We start from the raw sequence: 10,027 nt of genomic DNA on the forward strand, positions 1-10,027 counted from the left end.
AAACTGTTCTTTGCTGTGATGCCACGAAAAGCTGACCACAGCCAGAGTCCATATTTTTAAATTTTTTTTGTCAGTCAATATTGTCTTCCTTTCTTCCCTCTGATCCACCATTTGTTTGTCTTCTGTTATGTTTGGAGGTCTTGCTTTGGTTTGTGTTTGTAAGTCTCTAGTGCAGTAAGATCCTGACGTATGATAAAGGATCCTAAATGCAGTGGAATGACACAGTCTAACCTTTATCCAGGTTTGTGTGTGGTGTATAAATGTGTGGGTGTGTGTATTGTATGTGAGTACATACATTCTCTGGCCACATCTGGAGATGTCTGTGGCTTGCAGAAGTCAGACAGGAATGCTCATTGTGCACTGTTATATTTATTGCACTGGAAACAAAATTATATAGTCAATAATCCAAGAAATTCCAGAAACAAAAAAGAAGGTTAACACAAGAATGCTCTTTATCAGTTCCATGCGGGTTGAGATAGCTATAGGTTTTATGGCATTCCTTAGCATATTTTTCAGCCTCCCCTTTGGTTTATCATCTTCCTATCCAGTATGTCTAAGGTGTAGTTTCATTCTCTGCACAACCAAGATTCTCCTCGAGGCAGTCCCTATTCTCATGTTTCATGTTGCCTTCTGTGTTCTTGTTTTTCATCCTAGAGAGAGTCTTATTCATGTTTGTGTCTTGAATGGAGTTTTCCTACTTTGTTATTCTGACTGCTTTACACATTAAGGAGGGCTTCGTCTCTTCCAGCCCATCAAACCAAGCCCCTCCACTGTAATAATCATATTCTTCTCCTGCTGAATTGCTGAAATCCTCCTATTTCTGAATTGCTTCTCCCTCCCACTTGCAGTGAGGGAGCTGATGTACTGCAACCACTCCTGCTGAAGTGCTACATTCACCTTAATGCTGAACTGGGTTTTCACTCTCCCCTGTCTCTATCTGTAATCACTTATATACTTCCAAAGGAAGTCTGGTGTCCCTTGCTGACTAGCAGAAGGGATCCCCATTGCTTTTAGGGGCTCTGGGTGTTCTTGTAGCATCCCAAATCATCCCGAGAGATACTGAATATTTTCGTGTCCATCTTTCTGGAGAAGCTGGGTGAAATAATCTTCTGATGAGTCAGATACTTCTTGCTATTGGTGAAACAAATGTAATGGAGTCAATTTTGCCTTGGAATTGTTTCACTTTTATTATATCACAATACACTGACATTTTGACCCATGTCATATTCTTTTTAAAAGTCCAGTGATTTTGAGTGATATGTCCTTCTCAGAATCGGTTGTTTTTTACTCGTCCAAAAAGTGTGATTAAATCTTCCAGGTTCTGTGTCATAGCACAGTTCCAGCTTGGATGGTGCCTTTCCCAGCTAGTTCACGAGATATACTCAGCAACACTTGTTGGCTTTGCAATATTCCATTTACTCCTGGGTGTGAAATCTCTAAGTAATGCTCCCACATGTTTTTATAGTATATCCCAAACAGCACTAGCGTGTGCCCAGGGTGTGACACATGCTGTTGTGTTTATGCTGACTGCAGTTTGTACATGTTCACCAATACAAGTGGGGGGTCTCAGCTATTGCATGCAACCTGAGAGCACTGAGCAGGCAAAACCTACATTTTGGTCTAGTAAATCATGATGTAACAAGCTGTGGGGTTTTTTGAGGATACTGCTCAATGGTGATTTTCTATACTTTGGGAACTGATACCTTTAGACATGATGAGGGAGTTGCATGTCATCACAGCACACCTGGTGTCTGCTTAGCAACTTTTATCTGTGGTCCAGAGTACCTTTTTTGTCTCTGAAGGATATGAACTCAGTGCTCAGAAATAAATTTCCTCCTCCTAGATGTAGTCCCGATTTTTATGATTTCTGACAGAGAGTCCAATTCATGCATTTCTTTTTAATTGCATTTATTTAAATATAATTACACAAGGATAAGATAATGAGATTTAATGATAAAGTGATAAACAGGCATTTGTGTTTATCACACATCCTGCATATAACAATTTTTCTGTAAGTCAAATCTTGTTTGTCCTACTGACATGAGCAGTAGTGCTCATGTGACCTAAGAATAGGAGGAATTTTCCTTCTATGGAGAGAATGCTAACCTGACCAGCATGGCTAATAGCATATTCTGTTGATTTCAAGTATTTTGATTATGAAGGGCAGCTGGAGTTTGTTCTCCAGACATTAAAAGAGTGTTTTTTTTAGGTTTCATCTTCTGTTTTCCAAATATAACCCACAACATTTATTCTAGATGATTGTATCACACAGTATAAAGTAAACTTGTGCTAGATTAAAAGCCATTTTATAGAGTTTACACTTTGCTAGTTTTATGGACTAGCATAAAACATAAAGGTATCTTGGGATTTTTTGTTCCTCCACAAGAAATTGAAGATGTTTTTCTAGCTGCTTGAAAATAGAATGCCAGAATGTGCATTAGTAGAAGATAACCATTTTGATCATGTTAATGATACTCTGTGGGGTAAATTCTGCCTCATGAGGGCAACCTTAAATTTTTGTACTATTGGAATAATTATGTTCAATTACGATTTTTAATATAGGGCTTAATTTAATCCACAGATAAAACATGTACTTTGTCTTCATCTTCACTACCCAGCTGTTAAATGGAACAGAAGGGAAACATTTATCACTGAGAAAATTTGTTTTTTTAAAGTTTGTGTTATAGCACTGCTTTCATCAAATTCTGTAAATCAAGGATATGTATGTGTCATCAGTGGGCCTTTTCACAACTTTGACTGGTTAATCAACACACAGAGAAGGCTTTACTGTCTCGTTCTCCACCATTATCCAAAGGCTGGGGCTCTCAAAGGCTTTCAGGATGGGGAGGTGCCCTGTGGAGGCTTTCCACTTTATCCTCAGTCTCTCAGGCTCAGGCTGACCTGTGTTGCCACCAAGTCTGAAGCAGCTGATCCTGTCTCCTGAGGCAGCTGCCCTTAGGAAAGTACAGTAGGGAAATGTCACACTGAAAGCTATAATGTGGAGAAATTAGAAAAGTACTTAATTGATCTGTGGACGAAATGTGAGACCTGGAATGGTGTGAGCGGTGTGACTATGTTTGAGTAGCCCATGAGTAGCATTTACTAAGTGGAAATAGGTAAATTGTGTCTCAAATAAGTGTGGTTACAGAGCTACAAGTGCATGCTTGGGAAAAGGCAACATCATGTAGTATCCCTAATAAAGACTGAGACTTGGGTGTGTGGCCAGACTGTGACATACAAGCAGCGGTTTAAGTTCCTCCTGTGGCCATATATGACCTGCTGTCCTTTGTGAATTTTGCAGTTCAGCTTGATAAATTTACGCAGTTTTCCTACTACACAGGACAAAGAATCACTATTGATTTTTACAGCTTGATGACTTTTATTTCTGTTTTCTTGCAAAATCAGCAAAAAGGGAAGAAATCACAAATCATTGCACAGAACTGTGCAAAAATTTCAAACTTAATCAGAGTTTTGTACTTACCTCTGAATTTTAAAAAGCATGTGTGTTGGACCATCCTATTGCTAATATTTTTTGTCTGGAGACATCTGTGTTGAAAACAAACTGATTGTTAGTTTGACTATTTGCTATGTGGAAAATCAAACTGTCACGAGCTATTATTTATTATTACCTGTGCTTCTTATCTGATGAGGGAAACATGAACACGGAGCAGTTGCTCTGGCTGAATGGGCTGAAGTAGAAGGTATTGAATACAGCCATTCCGTATGGTGTCTTCATCCAGTGATCCTGCAGAGATCATCCTGAAGTCTGAGCAGTAAGCTCTGCTCATGAAATCAAGTCAGCATGAGCTTTGTTTCTCAGAAATTATTCTCTGGGAAAGCATGGGTAAGGCTGATTTTAGGTAACATTTGATTGGGTAAGGGGAAACCTTTTCACTACTTCATACTGTGCTGACATATAAATATATCAGGTATTCTTCCAGAGCAAACAGCTACAGCAAAAAGAATTTCTTCCATCCTCATAGACTATAGACCCACTTCTGATGTGGATTTAAAGACAAATAAAAGAGGAGAAAACCTTTCCAAACTGTAAATTAATGGATCAAATATTTCTAAATGAAATTGGAACAGCATCTGTAGTTTTATTATCTTTTGCCATACAGGGCTGTCTTTGAAAGGGGAAAAAGCTTAGGAAAAAGTAATTTCAGAGCCTTGACTGCTTTTTGATTACAGTTCGGGATTACTGTTTTAATCACTGCTTATCAAGTAATACCACAAACCTCAGAGCATGACCATCTTTCTCAGGGGAAGACAGATTTAAAAGCCAATTTTCAGCAATCCCTCCTCTTTCTCCCAAACTCATCTAACAAATATGGAGGGATAATAATCTGTGATATTACAAGAGACCTTAAGCAATGCCTGAAACTCTCTGTGTTCTCAGATTCTTCTGAGTTTTCGTTATTGTTGTAGAAGTATTATTGTTCAGTTGAAATACCAGCATATGTCTAAGCAAGCTCTTGTTTCAAGGCAGCCTCCATTTGAGTGCAAGATACCGAGCATGCTCCCCATTTTCCAGGCAGATGACAGATTTTACACATGCAAACTTGTCTAGATATAGGCATGTGCATGTGTTCAGGGGAGATCTGAAATGTATACTTGTATTTGTATGCAAATTACTGCTGCAAAATGGCTTCATGCACAAGCTAAAGCTCTTGTAAAGATGTGTATGAACTAGCAGATATAGTCATGAGAGCTACTGTAGTTAAAAGATAGGTTGTTTTTTTTTTTTTTTTTAAACTCAAACTTCCTGATATTGCATGGTTTTTCCATGGCAGGAGCTGGGTGGTTGTCGTTCATCTGAAGCAGGGTGAGAGAAGAGCCCTTGGTTTCTGCAGTTCACTGGGGGACATGACTAAATGTCTGTAAGGGGAAAGACCCCTTTTAAATAAACCCAAAAGTGTGGTGCTTGGTGAGGAGCTAAAGTGGCTAGGATCAACCCTGGACCTTTTCCTTGGGTTTGCTTTGGTGACTTTATCTCACAGTGGAGTGCCATGAGCCTCTGCTGTAGAATACCTGGTCCATGTTAGTTCCTTCAAATAAATATTGCTGCTCTTTTCAAAAGTGAAGACAAAGCCTCCCTCTTCACTCCAAAGAGCCTGCATCTAATGAAAGTGATCAGACTGATTCTGATCACAATTAACTTTTGTCTGAATTATTCAAATCCTACTCAATAATGCTAGAGATGGAAGAGGCCTATTAGATCACTACATTTCTTCGTTTTACAAAGCAGGATGTAACCTGCTGGGACATGATGTATCTTTTATCAAAGTGATACTGTGAGTGATCTTAGCCAAAAGGCTTACAAAATTCTGTTACCTGCTAAGGGGACCCCAGAGCAAGCCGTATTCAAGAGCTAATTTACATGCGGTACATGAGCCTGTACTACAGCTAAGGCAGGCAGTGTTCACTCCAAGGTTAGGGTTCATGTGAAAAGAAACCTGGTGCAGGAACACTTACAAACAAATCACCACTACTTTTTTCTTTTTTTATTTTAATTGTATGAAGAGAGTTTTGAATGAGGCACTAAATGGTGTTAATGAACTGATAAATGGCTTGAAGGGGAGTAGGTGAATTCATAGAATCATAGAATGGTTTGAGTTGGAAAGGACCTTAAAATTAATCTAGCTCCAACCCCCCTGCCATTGGCAGGGACACCTTCCACAAGGTCAGGTTGCTCAAAGCCCTGTCCAACCTGGCCTTGAACTTTGCCTAGGGAGGGTGTATCAATAACTTCTTTGGACAATATGTTCCAGTCCCTCACCGCCCTCACTGTAAAGAATTGCTTCTTTATATCTAATCTAAATCTACCCTCTGTCAGTTTAAAACCATTACCCCATATCCTATCCCTACACCCCCTGATAAAGAGTTCCTCCCCAGCTTCCCTGTAGGCCCCCTTTAAGTCCTGGAAGGCCCCAGAGCCTTCTCTTCCCTAGGCTGATCACCCCCAACTCTCTCAGTCTGTCCTCATAAGGGAGCTGCTCCGGCCCCTTGATCATCTTTGTGGCCTCCTCTGGACCTGCTCAAGCAGGTTCATGTCCTTCCTATCTTGGGGGCCCCAGAGCTGGACACAGGACTCCAGGTGGGGTCTCATGAGAGTGGAGTAGAGGGGGAGAATCCCCTCCCTCACCCTGCTGCCCACACTGCTCTTGGTGCAGCCCAGGACACGGTTGGCTTTCTGGGCTGTGAGTGCACATTGCTGGCTCACAGACAGTTTTCCATCCACTAGTACCCCCAAGTCCTTCTCTGCAGGGCTGTTCTCCATCCACTCTTCGCCCAGCCTGTGTTTGTGCTTGGGATTGCCCCAGCTGCACTTGGTCTTGTTAAACTTCATGAGGTTTGCATGGTCCTACCTCTCCAGCTTGTCCAGGTCCCTCTGGATGGCACATCCCTTCCCTCCAGTGTTGTCGACTGCACCACACAGCTCAGTGTCGTCAGGGAACTTGCTGAGGATGCACTCAGTCCTACTGTCTGTGTCACCAACAAAGATGTTGAATAGCACCAGCTCCAACACCCACCCCTGAAGACGCCACTTGTCACTGCTCTCCATCTGGACATCGAGCTGTTGGCTGCAATTCTTTGAGTGTGACCATCCAGCCAATTCCTCGTCTACCAAGTGGTCCATCTGTCACATCCATGTCTCTTCAATTTAGAGACAAGGATGTCATGTGGGACAGTGTGAAATGCTTTGCACAAGTCAAGGCAGATGCTGTCAGTTGCTCTTCCCTTATTCACTGATGCTGTAACCCCATCATAGAAGGCCACCACATTTGTCAGGCACGATTTGCCCTTGAAGCCATGTTGACTGTCACAAATCACCTCCTTATTTTCCACGTGCCCCAGCATAGTCTCCAGGAGGATCCACTCCATGATCTTACCAGGCACAGAAGTGAGACTGACTTGCCTATAGTTCCCTGGTTCTTCCTTTTTTCCCTTTTTATAAATGGGGATTATATTTCCTCTTTTCCAGTCAGCAGGCACTTCACCGGACTGCCTTGACTTTTAAAATATGATGGACAGTGGCTTAGCCACTTCATCCACCAGTTCCCTCAGGAGCTGTGGATGCATTTCATCAGGTCTTGTACACCTTCAGGTTTCTGAAGTAGGTATATCCAGCTTCCTGGAGAAACAGATTATTCTTCATTACTGCTGCAACTGTCCATATTTTGCCTACAAGTGACAAGCATGCAAAGAACTGCATTAGATAGATTTATTCTGAAGTAAATCTCAATGAACACCAAGTGGATAAGACAGATTTACCAACATCAGTCCTATCTTTTGACTTTCCAGTTAGAGCCCATCATTAACACGGTTGATATATGCTAACATACCGCCTGGTGGAAACAGATTATCACTGATGGGAGAGGCTCATCCTCTGAGCAGCTTTCCTTTCTCTTCAAATTTGTGTTTGGAAGTTCTCTACCAGCTGGGTGGGCAAAGGATTATAAATCCAGCAGGCTGCTGCTGGAGCAGAGCTTCATCTGTCTCCATTATGAACAGCTTTCCATCTCTCTGGAGTAGGCAAAAACCCTCAAAAAGCCCAAATCAAAGCTATTTTTTTAGGTAGCCTGGCAAGGGAGATACAGCGGCACAGAAGACAGTAACATGGCAGGTGACTTCTTGGCTTGGTGCTGCACAGTGCAGAATCACTAGAATAGTTGAATGCTTCAGTGTAATAGGTGTGTTTGACCAACAAAAATCTGGATGCCTACTGACCTTGGCTGTTGAAAGCTAGGCAATGCATCCTCACAATCCATACCGCAGGAGTGTTAACGTTCCCCTCAGGGAATTGAGGTTGCTGCTGCTCTGGTCTTGTGAGGAGTTTGAGGGAATGGGATTGAATTTGTAACCTGCATTTTCTAGACCCTGGAAGAGAAAACAGTTTTAAGGGACACCATTTAAGTGATACATATGCATGCATGGCATGGTTTGCCTTCTGTCTGCTGAAATATATGTTGTCCATCTGTTATCTCTCTGTTCTCAGAGCACTTGGGCTGCTGATCAAGTGATCATGCCTAGCTGGTCAAAATGGCAGTAATTGTACTTCACTCTCTGATCTGCTCTTTATACAGATGGCTATAAAGAGGGTGGGGAACTGGCACCTTCAGATGGGCCATGTTGTTGATAGTGTAAATAAGTCTCACAGTAGAGTTTGTTTGGAAATGGCAGAATGATTTCTTACATTCATGTAGAGCTAAAACCAGTTGCACCTGTGTAAGTAATGGTTTAACTTGTATCAAAATTTTTCCTTAATTGGTTTCTTTGGTGATTGCCTTAATTTCAGACATGGATGAGAGGAAGATGTTTGTACTGATTTGATTAAGCCCGGCAGCTGTCTCTCTTGCTGGAAGGGATGCTCACAGAATATTTCTCATCCTCTCCGAGAGATATCATAATGTCATTGCAGGGAGCTTTCTCATTTTTCCTTAAGGACATTAAGTTGTGTAATGTTGTTGGGATTGGTTTTCAACAGCAAATTGAAAGTACAACAAGCAATACTGTAGGAATTCTTGTAAATAGAACTAGAGGAGAACCCTCTCTGTGTACATGATCTCAAAATCTAATTGTTCCATGAGTTAGAGTAAAAACAATTTAAAAAACCCCCCAAAAAATATACTTTAAAAAGGGAGTGAAACCTTTTACCTGTGGGTCCTCTGTCACAGAACAGTCATAAAAAGGCTGGCTCAGAATTACAGTCTGGAAGTCCTGAGCTTGTCTGTGATAGCCTACTGCAGTGTCTCAGACATGGGGAGCCTAGCATTTCTGTCCCTGCTTGTTTCTGCTTGGAAAATTAACATCATCTTCATCTGCTTGTTCTGCCAGCCTAAATTAATGTGCCAGTCTGCTCTAAGAAAATAAAAAAAAAAAAAAAAAAAAAAAAAGAGAAAAAGGAACAAACCCTCCACCCTGCTAACAAAATACATCAATGTCAGCAGCCCCTACACATGAATGAACCTCAATAAGCAAACCACTGTGCATGGGTGGCAGAGGAGGAGAAAAACAAGAAATTGATAAAGAAATATATTTCACTTTCAAGCTTCTAAGATGTTAGCTTAAAAACAACAGGGAGAAAAAAATAAACCCAGTCATTTTTAAAAATAATGAAAAATACACAGACAGTGGCCTCCACGCTTAAGTAGTAGGTTTTTTTCCCTACCGAAGTAGACAGAAGGTTTAGGGCTGGGAACCATTTTTAGTTATTGTTCTGGAGCCCTAGTCATGTTCCTCAAATACAGAATGATCTTAATCTGTCTCAAAGCACAAGTCCTGAACCTCTTTCTTATTACTTGTAGTGTTCTGCTAAGGTAATGGGTAGGTTGAGTTAAACTCCTTCATTTAAGGTAGCTGCAGGAAATGGTCGTGCCCATGTGGTCATCTAAAATGCCAAAGCAAAACCGCTTGGAAATTCAGACCATCTGCTAGTAATTATTGACTATTAAGAGAACAAGCTGAGCAGTGGCTTATTTTCAGTTAAAAAACTTGAGTACAACATTTTTTTCCATGATTATCTGTCCTGGAAGGATCTTGAGGGCTCCAGGCTCTAGGCCCAAGCCCCTCTTGGCCAACAGACAGATTGGATGTGTCAGGGTAGAGGAGTTCCCTCTGGAGAGACAGCAGAGTCATTGTGCACACCAGTGAAGACCATCAAGAGACAGTCTTGATTCTATCTTGATCCTGTCCTGGAGCCACCTAAAAACAAAGTAGGGCCTTAGGATTCCGGTGGCAGATTAACTCAGAATGCTGGGACATAAGATATATTTTAGCATGCAGTTCATGGGGACAGAACATGTTCACTGTTTCAGAAAAAAAAAAAAAAAAAAAAAAAAAAAGTGAAAGCAGAGGGTTTAGATTATGTTAATACCAATTCTGGCAGAAGCAACCTTAAAAAGACAGGTTAAAATTGCTGCAGAGTATTTTGTGTTCAACATGAGCACAGAATTTTATGAAACAGGAGCACTGGCTGCTCGCCCTTTTGTTACATCAATTCTGGCAGTCTAAATGTGCTGTAAGA

This window comes from Athene cunicularia, assembly GCF_003259725.1.
Source record: "Athene cunicularia isolate RWA chromosome 15 unlocalized genomic scaffold, athCun1 chr15_part1, whole genome shotgun sequence".
NCBI classification, from domain to species: Eukaryota; Metazoa; Chordata; class Aves; order Strigiformes; family Strigidae; genus Athene; species Athene cunicularia.